This window comes from Caretta caretta, chromosome 15, assembly GCF_965140235.1.
Source record: "Caretta caretta isolate rCarCar2 chromosome 15, rCarCar1.hap1, whole genome shotgun sequence".
In the NCBI taxonomy this organism is placed as follows: domain Eukaryota; kingdom Metazoa; phylum Chordata; order Testudines; family Cheloniidae; genus Caretta; species Caretta caretta.
In genome coordinates this window covers 9,474,445-9,494,361 of record NC_134220.1, presented here as the reverse complement: position 1 = coordinate 9,494,361, position 19,917 = coordinate 9,474,445, and the positions used below count along the sequence as shown (strand labels likewise).

At 45.7% G+C, this 19,917-nt stretch overlaps 1 protein-coding gene across 2 annotated transcripts in view; it reads left to right on the top strand.

Moving 5' to 3' along the window:
- The first annotated feature begins 10,292 nt into the window (after positions 1 to 10,292).
- Positions 10,293 to 19,917, top strand: part of TAOK3 (TAO kinase 3) — a 138,428-nt gene continuing 128,803 nt past the window's right edge. The window contains exon 1 of one of the 2 annotated variants that reach the window (XM_048820876.2): positions 10,293 to 10,474. The gene's annotated coding sequence lies outside the window, so the exon portion shown is untranslated. Of the gene's footprint in view, positions 10,475 to 11,029; positions 11,181 to 19,917 lie in introns of those variants that run through there. The other variant, XM_048820877.2, reaches the window with a different exon arrangement.

Below are 19,917 nucleotides of genomic sequence, written 5' to 3'. Positions count from 1 at the left end.
TCTCATTTCCTGTTTGGCCAGCGTGGCAAGCTGCAGGTGACCATGCAGAGCTCATCAGCAGAGGTGACCATGATGGAGTCCCAGAATCGCAAAAGAGCTCCAGCATGGACTGAACGGGAGGTACGGGATCTGATCGCTGTTTGGGGAGAGGAATCCGTGCTATCAGAACTCCGTTCCAGTTTTCGAAATGCCAAAACCTTTCTGAAAATCTCCCAGGGCATGAAGGACAGAGGCCATAACAGGGACCCGAAGCAGTGCCGCGTGAAACTGAAGGAGCTGAGGCAAGCCTACCAGAAAACCAGAGAGGCGAACGGCCGCTCTGGGTCAGAGCCCCAAACATGCCGCTTCTATGATGAGCTGCATGCCATTTTAGGGGGTTCAGCCACCACTACCCCAGCCGTGTTGTTTGACTCCTTCAATGGAGATGGAGGCAATACAGAAGTAGGTTTTGGGGACGAAGAAGATGATGAGGAGGAGGTTGTAGATAGCTCACAGCAAGCAAGCGGAGAAACCGGTTTTCCCGACAGCCAGGAACTGTTTCTCACCCTAGACCTGGAGCCAGTACCCCCCGAACCCACCCAAGGCTGCCTCCTGGACTCAGCAGGCGGAGAAGGGACCTCTGGTGAGTGTACCTTTTAAAATGCTATACATGGTTTAAAAGCAAGCATGTGAAAGGATTACTTTGCCCTGGCATTTGCGGTTCTGCCTTTGCAAAAGGTTTCTGGGGAGGGCAGCCTTATTTCGTCCTTCATGGTAGGACACTTTACCACTCCAGGCCAGCAACACGTACTGGGGAATCACTGTAGAACAAAGCATTGCAGTGTATGTTTGCTGGCATTCAACCAAAATCCGTTCACGCGGTGGGAGGAGGCAAAATGCGACCTTGTAACGAAAGCACATGTGCTATGTATGTAATGTTAACTTTCAAGGTTTACCCTGAAAGAGTGTAGCCACTGTTTTATAAAATGTGTCTTTTTAAATACCGCTGTCCCTTTTTTTTTCTCCACCAGCTGCATGTGTTTCAATGATCACAGGATCTTCTCCTTCCCAGAGGCTAGTGAAGCTTAGAAAGAAAAAAAAACGCACTCGCGATGAAATGTTCTCCGAGCTCATGCTGTCCTCCCACACTGACAGAGCACAGACGAATGCGTGGAGGCAAATAATGTCAGAGTGCAGGAAAGCACAAAATGACCGGGAGGAGAGGTGGAGGGCTGAAGAGAGTAAGTGGCGGGCTGAAGAGAGTAAGTGGCGGGCTGAAGACAGGGCTGAAGCTCAAATGTGGCGGCAGCGTGATGAGAGGAGGCAGGATTCAATGCTGAGGCTGCTGCAGGACCAAACCAGTATGCTCCAGTGTATGGTTGAGCTGCAGCAAAGGCAGCTGGAGCACAGACTGCCACTGCAGCCCCTCTGTAACCAACCGCCCTCCTCCCCAAGTTCCATAGCCTCCACACCCAGACGCCCAAGAACACGGTGGGGAGGCCTCCGGCCAACCAGCCATTCCCCCACAGAGGATTGCCCAAAAAAAAGAAGGCTGTCATTCAATAAATTTTAAAGTTGTAAACTTTTAAAGTGCTGTGCTTAAAGTGCTGTGTGGCATTTTCCTTCCCTCCTCCACCACCCCTCCTGGGATACCTTGGTAGTCATCCCCCTATTTGTGTGATGAATGAATAACGAATGCATGACTGTGAAGCAGCAATGACTTTATTGGCTCTGCAAGCAATGATTAAAGGGAGGAGGGGAGGGTGGTTAGCTTACAGGGAAGTAGAGTGAACCAAGGGGCGGGGGGGTTCATCAAGGAGAAACAAACAGAACTTTCACACTGTAGCCTGGCCAGTCATGAAACTGTTTTTCAAAGCTTCTCTGATGCGTACCGCGCCCTCCTGTGCTCTTCTAACCGCCCTGGTGTCTGGCTGCGCGTAACCAGCAGCCAGGCGATTTGCCTCAACCTCCCACCCCGCCATAAACGTCTCCCCCTTACTCTCACAGATATTGTGGAGCACACAGCAAGCAGTAATAACAGTGGGAATATTGGTTTCGCTGAGGTCTAAGCGAGTCAATAAACTGCGCCAGCGCGCCTTTAAACGTCCAAATGCACATTCTACCACCATTCTGCACTTGCTCAGCCTGTAGTTGAACAGCTCCTGACCACTGTCCAGGCTGCCTGTGTACGGCTTCATGAGCCATGGCATTAAGGGGTAGGCTGGGTCCCCAAGGATACATATAGGCATTTCAACATCCCCAACAGTTATTTTCTGGTCTGGGAATAAAGTCCCTTCCTGCAGCTTTTGAAACAGACCAGAGTTCCTGAAGATGCGAGCATCATGCACCTTTCCCGGCCATCCCACGTTGATGTTGGTGAAACGTCCCTTGTGATCCACCAGAGCTTGCAGCACTATCGAAAAGTACCCCTTGCGGTTTATGTACTCGGCGGCTTGGTGCTCCGGTGCCAAGATAGGGATATGGGTTCCATCTATAGCCCCACCACAGTTAGGGAATCCCATTGCAGCAAAGCCATCCACTATGACCTGCACATTTCCCAGGGTCACTACCCTTGATATCAGCAGATCTTTGATTGCGTGGGCTACTTGCATCACAGCAGCCCCCACAGTAGATTTGCCCACTCCAAATTGATTCCCAACTGACCGGTAGCTGTCTGGCGTTGCAAGCTTCCACAGGGCTATCGCCACTCGCTTCTCAACTGTGAGGGCTGCTCTCATCTTGGTATTCATGCGCTTCAGGACAGGGGAAAGCAAGTCACAAAGTTCCATGAAAGTGCCCTTACGCATGCGAAAGTTTCGTAGCCACTGGGAATCGTCCCAGACCTGCAACACTATGCGGTCCCACCAGTCTGTGCTTGTTTCCCGAGCCCAGAATCGGCGTTCCACAGCATGAACCTGCCCCATTAGCACCATGATGCATGCATTGTCAGGGCCCATGCTTTCAGAGAAATCTGTGTCCATGTCCTGATCACTCACGGGACCGCGCTGACGTCGCCTCCTCGCCCGGTATCGCGTTGCCATGTTCTGGTGCTGCATATACTGCTGAATAATGCGTGTGGTGGTTAATGTGCTCCTAATTGCCAAAGTGAGCTGAGCGGGCTCCATGCTTGCCGTGGTATGGCGTCCGCACAGAAAAAAGGCGCGGAACGATTGTCTGCCGTTGCTCTGACGGAGGGAGGGGCGACTGACGACACGGCTTACAGGGTTGGCTTCAGGGAGCTAAAATCAACAAAGGGGGTGCCTGTACATCAAGGAGTATTTCAGGCAGGACTGCACGGAGGGTTCCAATAAGAAATGGTGCACCTAAGTTATCGTTGTTATTGGAACAAGGAGGTTAGCCTGGCCTCTGATTGATACATGGCTAGATTTACCTCGCTGCACCTTCTCTGTGAGTGACTGCAGTGTGACCTAGAGGAATGAGTCCCCTAGACAGGGGAGGAGGCAAATGAGTACAAAACAAATCTGGTCTATTTCTTGTTTTGACCCACTCCATCTATCTTTTACATCTTTGGCTGGCAGCAGACGGTGCAGAAGGACTGCATGCCATCCACATCTCATGGCTGCTCGGCAGAAGATGGTACAGTACGCCTGCTAGCCATCCCCATCTCTTGCCTGCCTGGCAGAAGATGGTGCAATACGACTGCTAGCAATCCTCATCTCTTGCCTGCCTGGCAGAAGATGGTACAGTACGACTGCTAGCAGTCCGTATCGCCTGCCTGCTCACCATAAGACGGTTCAATAGGACTGACTGCAGGACTAAAGAGAATGACCTGGTCAAGTCACTCCAAATGTAGTCCCTGCGCCCATGTCTGCCCAGGCGCTCCCAGCCGACGCGGCCAGGAGCACCTCGGACACGATGAGGACGACTACCAGTCGTATTGCACCGTCTGCTGCCAGAAGGCAAGGGGTTACTGCTACTGTGCAGCAAAGCCGTACCGCGTCTGCCAGCACCCAGGAGACATAGGGTGACGGTTACCTGAGCGGGCTCCATGCTTGCTGTGGTATGGCGTCTGCACAGGTAACTCAGGAAAAAAGGCGCGAAATGATTGTCTGCCCTTGCTTTCACGGGGGGAGGGAGGGAACGGGAGGCTGACGATATGTACCCAGAACCACCCGCGACAATGTTTTAGCCCCATCAGGCATTGGGATCTCAACCCAGAATTCCAATGGGCAGCGGAGACTGCGGGAACTGTGGGATAGCTACCCACAGTGCAACGCTCCGGAAGTCGACGCTTGCCTCGGTACTGTGGAAGCGCTCCGCCGAGTTAATGCACTTAATGCACTTAGAGCATTTTCTGTGGGGACACACACACTCGAATTTATAAAACCGATTTCTAAAAAACCGACTTCTATAAATTCGACCTTATTCCGTAGTGTAGACATACCCTAAATCCATGATACGCCCACATCTTGAATACTGTGTACAGATGTGGTCGCTCCATCTCAAAAAAGATATATTAGAATTGGAAAAGGTTCAGAAAAGGGCAACAAAAATGATTAGGGGTATGGAATCGCTGCCATATGTGGAGAGATTAATAAAACAGACTTTTAGCAGAAGCCTGACATTCCTCTGTAGCTGATCTGGAGAAACAGAAATCCTGCCTCCAAACTACACTTCAAATATTTTTATGTTGTAAAGTTATTACTATATGGCACTGAAACTTGGAGGCTTATTAAGATCTTACTATCTAAACTCCAAGTTTTCATAAATAGCTGCCTCAGAAAGTCCTCGGTATCAGATGGCTAGAAAATAAAATGACAAAGAATTATGTATGAAACAAACTGGTAGGGCAGGAAATTATGGAAATAAAATGGAGATGGCTAGGACACACATGGAGTAAAGACCTGAATAACAGCAAGACAGGCATTGGACAGGAACCCCCCGGGGCAAGAGGCAATGAGGTAGACCAAGGTTAACATGGAAGTGCACAACAGAAGCAGAATTGAAAAAGCTATCAAAATGTCATGGGAGGAAGCTAAGACTGCAGCAGGAGACTGGTACCTCGGAGGGAGCTGCATTCAGTGTCTGTATGTATACAACTATCAATTTAGCTTAATTTGGTAACTGACCAACTTAAGCTAGATCTGTTTGTAACTGGCTTATAGCAATTTAATTGTGTTCACAAGGGGGTTTGCACCATTTAAATGTGATTTTAAAAAAAACACTTTTAAACAGGAGCAGTTTTTGTAGGGCACTAAGGCCTGGTTCTTAAAATGCTTTGGGATCTACAGTGAGAGCACCTGCCACATAAAAGTAAAATCTCCCATACTGCTTGGAGGGAGACAACAGAGGGCGCATAAGAGCTGTCAAGGATCCTCTTGCCTCGTACTTCCTAACAGCTTGTGTAAAGCGGTTCAGCTGTGGCTTGTTTTTCTTCCAGTGAATAAAACACGCATTGTTACATACTTCAGATTCAGACACTTCCCTTGTCCACGGGTTGCAATGCTCCTGCCCCAGGAGATTTACTTTTCAGCTGGGGAGAAGGTCTCTGCCGGGCTTCTCAGATCTAGAGGGATGGATTCACCTCCTCTCTGGCCCCATGGAAAATGAGCATGATTCCCTCATTCACTCTTGTGGTTGTTTTAACATCTGTGGCACAAACCACAATGATTTTGATGATCTGGTTCTGCTCATCATCAGCGACTCAGGATCATGGACTGAGCAGGGTGTTATAGGAATGAGGACTGAAATGAAAGGGCAGGGCATCTCTCCCATTCTTTCCTCCTTTTCCTGTCTACTTATCACACACTCACCCTCCTGTGTCATTGACAAGCTGTCACTGTGTTGGGATGTCACATCCATTAACTGACATAGCTACATCATTCCTACGAATAACAGCTTCCATAAATACAAGGCAGGAGTGGGTTTAATCCATTATAAATCATTAGCATCTTTCAGAGCATATCAGTTTTCTAATTTCTGAATATTCCAAATACCCTTCCCACAGACCCAGCTATCACATCCACAGAGACAGGCACTTTGGTCTGCACAGAGCTAACTGCAGGATTAAAGATGTGATGCTTTGACCCCCAATTAGCATGAGTATGATAAAAACAAGATTTAATCTGGTTTAGTCCTTTTATGTGAGAACAAAACTCCTAAACAGAATTGATTGTCTTGTATGGTACCTAGCAGATCTGCAACTGAGCACTTACCACATTTGTCACAATATGTTCCCCCAAAGTCACTGGATGTTGAGTCACTGAAACATCAGTGTCCCACCTAGTGTAAACCTCCAACCAGGAGAAGGAATACTAAAATTAAAGGAATGATGACACACAAAAGCCTTGCAGAGTGAGCCAAAACTAGTAAACCTGGGTTCTGACAAGCCATCAAGGTCATCACGTTCTTCCCATTATTATGAACAGAATGAGTATAACAATTGAATATGTGTAATGCTTTACCCTTTTATTACACATTCAAGCCAAGGATTTTCTCTCCTTGCAAACATTAACAAATGTTGACTTGCACACTTGAGAATGAATGTAAGTAAATATTATTGACTGAGCTTGCAAGGTCCTACACTCAGCTCTGTGGCATTTCTCCATAACATTCAGCAACAGTAGCTCACCTTTGGTTCTTCTGCAGTAGAGAAATGGAATACTGTACAGTTTAGCACATGTGGCTCTTTTATACGAGACCTTAAAAACAGATCTTTTCAGCTTTATGTATCTTTGGGAGATTCCGTGCGGTTTTGTGTCTTGGCCAAAGCTTCCCTCTCTCCAGTGTTTCACAGCATTCTGTGCACTACCTGGTTGTTGCATTCCAACCAAGAGGTGGCCATATTTCAGTGGTGATGTATGCCTGTAGTACTGTACATGAAAGTACTATGAGAGTCTTATGTGAAAACACCCCTGTAAATATTACTATTTTAGGAGTTATTAATAGAATTACACCACCTTCCTAATGCTTGAAATGCCTTCCGACTTCCCAGGAGTCAGACTTCTTGCCTCTCTCTGATTCATTGTCCCTCTTCAACATCTTTGTGACATCTTATGTGTAACAGATACTTTACCCACTCTGTCTCTGGGTACCTTTACTACCTCAGTTTCCCTTCTCCAATTAATCAAACTTCACTTTGTAGGGGTTCACAATAATCCTCCCTTTCTGGGAGTCTGATAAACTTCAAAGCAAGATCACTTCCACCTAGCTTCCTGCTGGGACACAGCCCTAGATATAAAAAGAAAAGGAGTACTTGTATTCTTAACGCAGTCCCTACTGAGACCTTTATCTTGGCTGGCTGGTAGGCACATGCTCCACCACTCATACCTCGTACAAACTTACATTCCCCGCATCTTCTGTAAGGAGCAAGTCATACAACCAACCATCTTCTTTAAGTATATCCCTTAAGACAACTCAGGGTGCCCTTATATCCCCCAGCAAGCCTTGTTTTTAGTCACATGCCCCCCATCACTTGACTCCTGGACTGAGAGGTAAACTAGACACAAGTGAGGCTGAAAGCAGGACTCCTGAAAGGGCCAGTCACCCTGTGACACACTCCAACAACTGCCCTTTGTCTGAGGCAGATTGGTTCTTCTTTCCGTGAAGGGAAGTTGTCTTTTTACATGTCCTACAAAGTTCTGGTTATATTTACCAATACAACATCACACACATTTCTTTGTAGTGTACTCAGTATAATTGCTGAGGCAAAAGTTTTCAGTGATCAAAACCCAACTCTCACTTGCTGTAGTGCTCCCTCTATGCCAGACTGCTCATGTTTAGCATTAGTCTTGTGGAGACACCCCATGCTCTCATCTCTCAGGCATTCAGTAGGAACCCAAGGGAGGAGGGTTAGCTTTACGGAATGCTATGTTTTCCTTGCAGATGCAGCAGCTTAACTGTCCACGCCCCAAGAGCTTTCATGCCTCTTACTCAAACTACTGCACATAGCCCACGTTTCTATCAAAGGTCTTTTCCCCCATCACAGGCTCATTTACTTTGTATATGCACATTCCTTTATTTGATGAAAGATTTCTTTGTTCTGCCTTCTCAATATCAGCTATTATCAGTCAGAGTAGCCATGATACAGAACTCATGCTCACAGCATGTAAAAAAAATCAACATGTTGGCACTAAAAAAAACCAAAACAACCTGTCAAGGTTGAAGCCAGGATTATGAACAGAGATGGATTCTATACATTTGTCGTATGAATGAAATGGTTGTAAGCAGAAAATCTGTAACATACCGTTCTGGCTCTCAAATGCCTGGCACACCATTGTAGCCTGCTGTTGGTCAGGCATCCTGGGACTTCTAGTCCCAAAGGACCAGGTGATGCTAGGCTGAGAGCAAAGCCTGCTGGGAGAAGACACAGGATGTAAAAGCCAAAGCACCATAGTAGTGAGTGAGATAAGGGTGGTATGGAATTTTTGTACCGTGGGGGTGTGATGGTGGGTAGGTGGGGTGAGGGACAACTGTAGTTATCAGGTCTTGTCTGGGAAAGGAGCCTGAGTAGAGCTGTGGACAGAGACCAGTGACAGAGATTGCTTGGAACTACTGTGGACCTTTACAGCCAGGAAGAATGAAAGGCTATATACCGATCCTACTGAAAGAGCTATGAAAAAAATTCTGTAACTGAGAAATAGAAATGATGTTGTGAATCTCCATCTTACTCCCACTTCTACCTGCACTATGGTACTTCTACTCATCATAATCCTATCAGATCTATTGTTTCTTTTGTCTCCTTTACCACCCTTGACTGTGCACCTTCTACCACACCCCTTTTTATACTTGGAAGACTCTCTGTCCTTATCCTGTGAACTCAGCCTTCTAATCCACCTTTCCAAGCAGTTTCTCTCCCCCTTGTTATGTCACTAATCCCTCCTCCCTCACCTGACCTATTTCCAGTTTTTCATATACATTTGTGTTAAACCTTGTGTGTATTAGAAAGCACTAATAGTGTAACTAAAAAACTGACCTAGCTATACAGGTGCAAACTCCTAATGCAGAGGCACTTAAACTGGTTAAAGTGATTTAGAGCAATGTGGTTTTAGTTTGGGATCCAAATTCTTCAACAGAGGTGGCCTATAAACATTTTAAAATAATGACAGGTTTCAGAGTGGCAGCCGTGTTAGTCTGTATTCGCAAAAAGAAAAGGAGGACTTGTGGCACCTTAGAGACGAACCAATTTATTTGAGCATGCGCTTTCGTGAGCTACAGCTCACTTCATCGGATGCAGTCAGTATCCAATGAAGTGAGCTGTAGCTCACGAAAGCTTATGCTCAAATAAATTGGTTCGTCTCTAAGGTGCCACAAGTCCTCCTTTTCTTTTTTTAAAATAATGGTGTCAACAAGTTGCAAGTCTGCCGTAAAAGTCACAGTTTGCCCATTGGCCTGGTCACTTAAAGGGAATTTTAGGGAAAATTCTCACCAGGGCTATCACCAGTTCAGCTGTCCCGGCTGCGAGTCCGACTGCAGCCAGTACAGCCCCTGAACGCCTAGGACGGGTGCTGGAAAGGGCTGGTTTGTAGTCACACGCCTCCCTGAGGAAACCCCCACTCTGAGATCTCTTCTTTCAATAGCCTGGTTCAGCCACGGCGGCCAGGTGGGTTGCCGGGTGGCTTTCAACGCCAGTGACGCGCCGCCGCTCCTGAAAGCGATGTGGGGGGAAACCCAGGGGGCCCGGGACGGCCCCGGCAGGCCTGACCCGTGCGTGCGGGCGCGAACCCCGGCGGGGCAGCGGGGCAGCCGGGCGGCAGACGCGGCTCATCCTCCCGGCTGGGACGCAGCCAGCCATGGAAAGGGTGGGTGAAGCGGAGACCCCGCCTTCCCCCGGTGTAAGCCCAGCCGGCGGAGGAGGGCTAGGACGCGCCCCCTTTAAACGGCCCGCCCCCCATGCGAGCTCCGCCCGGGGGAACTGACCCCCCGCCCCCCATTCGAGTCCCGCCTGGGAAGGGAGAGACACTCTCCCCACAAAGGGTTAACCGCCTCCCGCTGCCCCAGAGTGATTCCAATCGAGCGCCGATCCCTCCTCGACCAGTCAGGGCCCGAGCTGCGCTGAGTGATCAGGGTGCTTAATCAAGCGCGGAACCAGGTACGCCGGCCCTATAGCTTGAAGCGACAGGTTTATGAATCGATCTCCGATCCGTTTCCTCCAAAAACCTCCCGGGTCAGTCCCACAGATCTGGTCGATTGAGGTCGCGTAGTGGAGCGCCAATCCCCACCCCCCTCGGTCTGTGGAAGCCGCTGGTTCGTCAGACGCCGATCCATTCCCCGCCCCCATCGGCCCTTGTTGGTCTGAGTGGGCAGGCTGCGTAGTCGAGCGCCGATCTCCCGGCTCGCCTAAGTGACTGACCAGACTTAAGAGCTGAGCGCCGAGGCAGCCGAGTGATTGGCCGCGCCTCGCAGGAGCCGCACCTCGGTCAGCGGCAGCAGCGGGGTCCGTGGCAGGAAGTGGAGCGGAGGGAGCGGGGCCCCAGGACGGACCCAGCCGCCGGACAGCGCCGAGCTACGGCGGCCGCACGGCCCCTGGTGCCAGGTGAGAGGGAGGCGCCCTGGCCACGAGCGCGCTCGGGGAGGGGAAGCGGCGCGGCTGGGGGCGGCCGCCGCCGCCTCTCGCCCCCGGCTGTCCCAGGGGGCGGTACGGGACGCGCTCCCAGCCGGGCAGGGGGCGGCCCGGAGGGGACCCAGTGCCCCGAGCCCCCGCCGCCGCCCGCGGGGCTGAGCGAGGGCAGCCCCGGGACGCGCCGGGGTGCTCGGGGCGGGGGGCAGGAGCCGGCGGGCCCCGCCACCGAGCCGGGCGGGGGCCGGCGCTGCCCCGCCGTGTGCGGGCCGGGCCGCCTGGAGAGCCCCGGGCAGGCACCGGCAGGCACCGGCGTAGCTCCAGTGCCCAGCCCCGGGCCCGCCGAGCCGGCCGGGACGTGCGCGTCGCTAACCCCCGCCGCGTGGGAAGTCACGGGGGCCCCGCGGCGGGTTTGCTCTGCGCTGCCGCTGCCCGGGAAGGCACGTGTGGCGCTTGGGTGCGGGGCGGTACGCGGCCCCTCTCTCGGCGCTGTCACCGCCTGGCGCGGCGGGAGGGGAAGAGTGCCGTCCGAAGAAACGACTCCGGAAACCACCGTCAGACGCTCGTCCCTGCTGCTCCTGGGGTGGCGGAGCGTGGTCCCTCGGGCCAGCGCTTTGGGCCACCTCTTGTCCCTGGCAGGCTGGATGATGAAGTAGTGACGGCGAGGAAAGGAATACAGCAGGTAGGGGGGGTTAGCTGTGTGTTAAAATCCAAAGCCGAGGATTACGGAGGTCCCATTCTTAAGGACGAAGAATTGTGTTGTGGATGAACGAAGGGGACTGGGGATCCGGAGATCTGGGTCCGGGCTGTGACACTGTCTAGGCTGCTGCGTGACCTTAAGGAAGTTGTTTGTGTCTCAGTTTCCACGTATGTTTAACGAGACAAATACCTGTTTCTCAAGGGTGTTGTGAAGACTAATTCTTCGTCCTTTGTAAAATAGCTCAAGATCTATAAAAGACTTATTCTTTAGAAATTCTCTCTCTCTCTCTCTTTCTTATATATGGGCTACCAAATAAATATATATATTTCAGAATGGTAGTGCACAAAGAAGCATTCACTTGGCTTTTAACTTAGCCTTTTTCTTAGCCTTTTTATTATGTATGTTGAAAGGGTGGAAGTACAGGTCACTGCTGGTACTAAAAGAAAGGTGTTATGCGGAGAAAGGGCTCTTAAAGAATAACCCCCTCTCCTCCCATCAAATCCAATGTAACTTTAGATATAGTGTCTTTTGCAGAAGGTGTATTCTCCAGTATGCTGTGAAGTTAAGTAATATAGTTAGGGTTAAACAGTAACCGAGAAGGAGAGAAACTGAATATCAAAACCAAGGGAGATAATCTGTGTGTTTTCAGCTGAGATTTGAGGAGATGAGAGGCAGTGAAGCAGAGATACAGGAAAGCTATGCAGTACATAGTCTTGTACAATTCAGAAAATTATTGTTGCATATCCTTCTCAGCTGGTTCTCTGCCTCAGTGATATAACGTTTTGGTAATAGGTAGCAGCAGCTCTGTAGCTTTTCAGACATAACAGCTTTCTGGTGCTGACCACATCTGAAGTGACAGAATTCTGTTTGTATTTTTCTTAACAAAACAAAGCATCTTCCAGTATCCACAGATCAAAAAATAATCAACAGCATTTAGGGTTTGTTACAAAATTTGGTCAAAAGTCCATATTTCTAGACAACCCCACCACCACCACACTAATTTCAGTGACAGAAAACACTGCAGAACCTTGCTTACCTAGTCTTCAGGGACACCTGAAAGTATTAGGTAATTGGAATAGTTGACTTAACAGATTTTGAGTTGTGCACCCATGGTTTCTTAATCTGTGTGTAGCCTTCCAAACTTCCTGGCCAGATACCATGCTTACGCACCTACAGACATATACTTAAGTACCAACTTTCTTATTAAAAGAACCCTGGTCACTGCCCAGAGATATCAGCTAGCCTTGAGAAAGTTGTGGAGCTTTTGCAGGACTTCAGCATGTCGGTCTTTATATGGTGAACTGTCCTCAGCTCATATGTCTTGCTCAGGAACTCCACAGATGGGGTTACTTCAAGTGGAAGAGAAGATGCCTGAGGTGGAAAGTGTGGGTGAAGAACTGGAGCAGCTGTGGGGGAAACAATTAACTAAGTTACGCTTACCTGAAAATTGAGGTCATGACCAGGTTTTGGATAAAGGAAGTTCAGATTGTGAAGGTTTTACTTTATATTAAATATTTCCATGTGTTGTTGCTAAATTATATTACAAACATTGACCTAACGAAATTCAAGAGAAGGCGGGGAGCTTCATTGTCATACTAGTTGTCTTTGAATGGAATAGAAATTAAGTACACTTCATTAAATGAAATCTTAAATCTTCCCTATGGGAGAGAAGGAAGCAAAGTTCAGAAAGCTTTTAATGTAACTGCTGCAGACTAAACTAGCATAACTAGTGGTGGTTGCATGGGTGTGAGGATGAGGAGAAGCAACAGGGAGGAGGGAACCATATGTTCTGCAGGCGGGTACTAGCTCTTTGGTATTGGGTGGAATATGGAGGAATAATTGAATTTAGGGTTCTGTGTTGCAGTTGTTCTATGTAAAATTGCCTTTGAAATCATTGGGAGATTTTCGTGTGGCATAACTGCAGAACCTGGTCCTATTTAGGAAAGGTTGCACTTTTTAAAAAGTTTTCAGAGTAGCAGCCATGTTAGTTTGTATCCACAAAAAGAACAGGTGTACTTGTGGCACCTTAGAGACTAACCAATTTATTAGAGCATAAGCTTTTGTGGGCTACAGCCCACTTAATTGGATGCATGGAATGGAACATATAGTAAGAAGATTATATATATACACACAGATAAGTTGGAAGTTGCCATACAAACTGTGAGAGGCAAATTAGTTAAGATGAGCTATTATCAGCAGGAGAAAAAAAACTTTTGTAGTGATAATCAAGATGGCCCATTTAGACAGTTGACAAGAAGGTGTGAGGATACTTAATTTAGGGAAATAGGTTCAATATGTGTAATGACCCAGCCACTCCCGTCTCTATTCAAACCCAAGTTAATGGTATCTGGTTTGCATATTAATTCAGCGGACAACTACATTTTGCTTGCTGTCAGGCATACCACTTGGTGTTACCCTTCTCTTTATAGTAGTCTTTGCATACACATAGCTGCTTCTACTTGAAGCTTTATCAGTTGCAATTAAGCTTCTAAACAACCCTGACGGGTACAATAAGTATGAGCTCAATGTTACAGATAAGGAAACTGAGGTATAGAGAGATTAAGTGCCCAGCCCGAGAAGTCAGTGGTGGAGTTGTTAATAGAACCCAGTTTTACATCTAAACCGCCCTCTTCCTCTCCTCTTGTTTCTCTCTCAAACTTTTTTTTATCTGTGGTAGCCAGTTGATACACTACTCTGAAAACTCAGTAACTTAATACAGAAATCATTTGAGATGGGTAGACAGGAATATTTGTTTAGTTTTTTCTTTTTAGACTAAAATCATTTACTAGGTTTCTAGTCCTTCACACTGCTTGGTGTAGCATACACATGGAACAATGCTAGGAGCTTCAATAAACTGTTCATATTTGCGTTACTGTTGTCTTCATATTTGTGAATTGTTCTACAAATCAAATATGTAATTTCCTGTGGGGCTCAGTCCTAAGAGAGGTTTCAGAGTAGCAGTTGTGTTAGTCTGTATTCGCAAAAAGAAAAGGAGACTAACAAATTTATTTGAGCATAAGCTTTCGTGAGCTACAGCTCACTTCATCGGATGAGAAACTCACCTCCTTCTCAGCATCAGGATCTTAGTGCACAAAATAGTCTCATGTGGCTGTTCACTTAGACAGAATATGGCAATTCCTGTTCATTACATCTCCGTGGTATTGTGAGTTAAAGGGACACGGCCAAGTTAAATATCTTTTAAAAAAGAGCTATTTTTCTTTACCTGAGTTATAAATAAGCATTCTCTGTTCTTAAAAAAAGAAAGATGGTTAATGAAAAGTAAATTACATTATTATGTGGCAGTGGCTGGAAGGTCCTATAAGGGAGCTTTGCTTGATACCCCCTCTTGTAGCTAATTAGCTGCCTTCCAGGTGGTGAGATAAGTCCAGCAAGCAGCACAGTTGGTTGTGAGATCTACAGAGAGCAAGTAGAAAAGGAGTACTTGTGGCACCTTAGAGACTAACCAATTTATTTGAGCATGAGCTTTCGTGAGCTACAGCTCACTTCATCTGTAGCTCACGAAAGCTCATGCTCAAATAAATTGGTTAGTCTCTAAGGTGCCACAAGTACTCCTTTTCTTTTTGCGAATACAGACTAACACGGCTATTCCTCTGAAACCTGTCAGAGAGCAAGTAGGCTCCTGCGGGAGTCCCTAGGTCAGGGGAAAGACACTTGTTTACATGTGGCTCCCAGGCAGATGGCCTGGTGTGTGAGACCTGTGGGAACTATAGAAGTTATTGCAGGAGATCCTGGGTCAGAGGAAAGGGCATGTTTCATATGTGAAATTTATGAAAAACTCTCTTATTTGGAGAAATAAAACTCAGGCCCTGGAGGAAGGGATCAAAATCATGTGGCTGTTTAGTGCTCTTGGATGCATTAGCTAGTGAGTTAGCACAAAGAAAAGGAGTACTTGTGGCACCTTGAGTGAGCTGTAGCTCACGAAAGCTTATGCTCAAATAAATTTGTTAGTCTCTAAGGTACCACAAGTCCTCCTTTTCTTTTTTGCGAATACAGACAAATACGGCTGCTACTCTGAAACCTGAGTTAGCACACTAGCTGACAATAGGCTGTTGGCTTACTTTTTACATTTCTGGTTATGTGTACCATGAAAATAGACTAGTCAGTTTGTCAATTTCTGATTTATTTCACTTCTGGGTTTCCCTGCTTCCAAAAAGTGTTCGGGATGCGGATGCTACAGGTGGGATGATTTGTTTTAAAAATCTATTTCTATTTGATTTTAATTTAACAGAAATACATTATTAGTTTTAAATGTTTTGTAAGTTTACTTTCATAGAAACTAAATTTGGGGCAAATTTGATCCAGTGATAGCCTACAAAGGGAGAACTACGGTATGCATTATACACTTATATAATTCAAAAGGTCCAAAACTTGCCAATAAGATTTGTAGTAGTTGAGTAAAAGTGAAAGTTAAATATATAAGGTACTCAGGAAGTAGGGATTTTATGTAACCAAATTTCAGATGCTTCCTTGGCCTTTCTAATGGGCATATTTTTTTTTTTAAAAAAAAAAACCTTATAAAAAAACTACCAGCAAGAAAAGATTATATTGTGCACTGTAACATTTTCAAATGACTTCTTTATTTAAAGGCCATCAATTAAAACAGAATGAATTGGTTGCTTTTGGCTCAGTGCTAGGTGATAACAATTGTTAAATTGTCCCGTATGTCTGTTTGCTAATTAGTTTTTTTGCAAGGTATTACAGTGTGCAATCCCCAAAAGTCTTTTTATCACAGACAAATTATTCCAGAAGAATTGTTTTAATTTATTAGGTAAAACATGTGTCAAAATACAGTATTGATAAATCTACAGACCTGTAGTCACCTGGGTGTAAAAATAAACCCACCCCCGTCCCATTATATTCTTCAGGGAATGCACTTTTTGCCTTACATTTTAATAATCTGCCAAAAGATGCACTTCGGGAGCAGCCAAAGCACAGCTCGTGAAGTTCTACAGTGTAGTCCTCCGCACTTAAATCAAGATGGAGTATTGCATGCTGAAAGAAAAGGAGTACTTGTGGCACCTTAGAGACTAACCAATTTAATTTATTTAAATTGGGTAGTCTCTAAGGTGCCACAAGTACTCCTTTTCTTTTTGCGAATAGAGACTAACACGGCTGTTACTCTGAAACCTATTGCATGCTGGGAACTACTCTCTGTGAGCCGCAGATCCTTATTAAAAATGAGGATAGCTGCAGTTGGCTCTAATGCCCACTAATTGGGTGTGGCCCTCAAGGTCCTGACAAATTCTCAATTCAGTCGATCAGTGTTTGCCTCTGAGCTTGTCTACACTTAAAATGCTTCAGCAACACAGCTGCACCGTTGTAGGGATTTAGTGTAGATGTTACCTATGTTGGTGGAAGGGGTTTTCCTGTTGGCACAGGTAATCCACCTTCCTGAGAGGTGGTAGCTAGGCCGACAGAAGAATTCTTCTGTTGACCTAGTGCCGTCTACCACCAGGCTAGGTCAGAATAGCTATATCTCTCGGGGGGGGGGGGGGGGGTGTCACACCCCTTGGAGAGACAGCTATGCCAATGTAAAATCCTAATGCAGACCAGGCCTCTGTTATCGTTAGCTAAGATCCTGGCACAGCTCTTACTGAAAGCTAGTTTACGCTAGTAGCTCTACAGGAGCGCAACTTCACTGATGCAGCTGTGTCGCTGTAGCGCGGCTGCTGAAGATGCTGTAAACTGACTGGAGAGAGCTCTCCCGTTGATTTAATTATTCCACCTCCGCGGGAGGTGATAACTGTGTTGGCGGGAGAAGCTCCACACTGTCTACACCGGTGTATAGATTGGTGTAATTTATGTCACTCAGAGGTGTCGATTATTCACAACCCAGAGTGACGTAAGTTATACCGAAGTAAGTGGTAGTGTAGACAAGCCCTGTGTCTCTTTTTAAACCCCGTTTCACACCGTTAATTTTAGGCAAAGAATATTTCTATTAAAGCGGGAACTGTAAACATCTGCCATATGCCTCATTTTTACTTCCTCATTGTGTGTGTGGCAGGAGAAGAACAGCTTTTGCTTTCAGGATGAGGATGCCATGATTATTGCTTTGACCTTTGATCCTGTGTTGGGGTGGGGTGTTTGTTTTTTAAGATGGGGTAGAGCATTTCTGAGCTTGAGAGTTCTTCCTGCTTTATCAGAGAGAGATGAATTAAAATATTAGTGTGATTAGTCTTGTAGCTGGGCTATCCTTTTCGATTCTCCCTCCATGTCAGGAAGTGGTTAGTTATTTGACTTGTAGAGGTAGGAAAATAGCAGGTTTAATACAGAGCTTACACAACCAGTTTGTCTGACTTGTTAATAACATAAGCACTTTATGCTATTGAACAGGTAATAGCTTGATGTTTACTTTTTTCCCCACCCTTTCTGTTTCTATGGTTAAAATAGATCCTGGTTTCATTCAACTTTAGTGGAACCAATAACTGTGTGCGAACATGCAGTTGCATACCTTACTCCTTACCCCAAAATCCATTTGTAGCCAAAGGAATTGTCATATTTTGTTCACTATATTGACTTCAGGTCTGTCTTTTCTGCGCAGCAGTAGTAGAGTTGGCCACAAATGGGTCATCCAGGCTTAATAAAGCAACGTTAAAGAAAGTGTAGGTCATCCAGTAAAATTAACTTTGGAGGCTGAATGGCTTTAGTACTTGGGATACCGAAGTTAACTTTGACGTGCAGTCCTTGTGCTGTAATTGCATCTTGCTTCACGTCTCCCAGTAGAGTTGGATTGTAGAACAAGTAATGCCTTGAAGAAGGTAAGGATGTTGATTTCATTGGGTGGCATTCTTAATTCTGAATCGGTCTGACCAAAATTGATACAGCGCAAGAGGGCCACTGTGCTGTTGGATGTGCATTTTTGGGAAGAGAGATGTAAAACTGCTTGTGTTCTTTAAAAATCTCGTAACACTTTTCATAAGAGTAGAGGTGTTAACTCCAGAGTCATGGCCAAATTTTAGCAAAGGGAATTACATTCCTCCTACCTAAATTCCCCATCGGCTTCAGATGCATATGGTTTTTTTGCTACCACTTCTCCAAGTATTTTATAGAGGTGGGCAGCTGCCATGTTCCACCCCAGAGCGGCTGCATTTCAGCAAATGTTGGAGTGAGCCTCATATATAGTGTGTACATGTTCAAGTGTGTAAAGTACTTGTGGCTGAAAGGTGTTATATAAGTGCCAGACATTATCAGTCTGCTCATAGAATGTCTTTTTTAATTACATAAAGAGTACTTGAAATAGAAGAACATACACCTGATATTTTGTGTGTAGTGATTCTGATTCTCTTGGAGAGATGGATATACTATGCTGACTTTTTAGATTAAATCATTTTCTTCTAAATAAAAGTGATAAGTAATCCGATCACTGAGAATCTGGCAAATATAATTCAGGAGGCTTATTTGGGGGCTGCCCCAATCGTTTCTAGTGCTTTTTAAGCTAGATTGATTAGAACATAGTCACTGATGATTCATGTTGTTTTTTCTTCCCTGTAATAGAATATATGCTAGTATGCAGCATATGGTACTGCTGAACAATGTTAAAAGCACAGAGCCCTGATTTGATGTTATACAGTGAAATGGAATTTGGGTTTTTTAGCCTGGGCTTAAGATGAAAGCTTTAGTAGATTGTCTTTGCTGCTGGTCTGTGTATCAGATACAGTACATTCTGGTAGCAAATTCTGCATATGGCTGTTTCCATTTCGAGGAGCTTTTTCCCATTACTTACTTGCATGTGTTTCAGAGTAGCAGCCGTGTTAGTCTGTATCCACAAAAAGAACAGAAGTACTTGTGGCACCTTAGAGACTAACAAATTTATTTGAGCATAAGCTTTCGTGGGCTACAGCCCACTTCATCAGATGCTTATGCTCAAATAAATTTGTTAGTCTCTAAAGTGCCATAAGTACTCCTGTTCTTTTTACTTGTATATGTGAAGGTTTTTTTTTAATGTGCGGTTCCTAGCAAAATGGGGCCCTGGTCCATGACCGGAGCTCGTAGGTGCTACTGCAAGACAAATACTTATTCACCATTGTGTCTTGATTTAAATCAATTATAATCTTGTTTTGCATGTATACTTTATTTTCCTGAAGAGAGTTTGATTCTCATTGATTGCAAATCACCATGTTTTAATGGTTACCACTACATGGAGCTTTACACTGAATTTGGTATGTCTGTTTGCTCACCGGAAAGATATATCATATGTAGATTTATTTAAGTGGTTACATAGCTTAACGTACACTTATTCAGATTCTAAATGTTTATATATTTTTAATATGGTAGAAAATGATGAATGATACATTTCTCATTTACTAGAACGGTGGTTTTCAACCTGTGATTCACAGATCCTGGGGGGGGTCTTCATACTATGCCTAAGATATCCAAAGGGGTCCGCCCTTCATTCAAAATTTTGTAGAGGTCTGCAAATGAAAAAAAGATTGAAAACCACTCTGCTAGAAGATTATTTTGCTCATGATTTTGCCAAGCTGCATTTGGATGGAAATTGGAATTCAGTTAAAATGCACAAAAGCAATTTAAATCTTTCTTGAATAAAATTACATTAAATGTGCAGGATGTATAACAAAAGTTTATCAGAACATGTTACGTTTAAAAACGATTTACTAAACAAAGGAAGTATTATCTGTAGTTAGTGAAATTATTTTTCTGGTCACCATGTTCTTCAAGTTTCAGAGTAGCAACCGTGTTA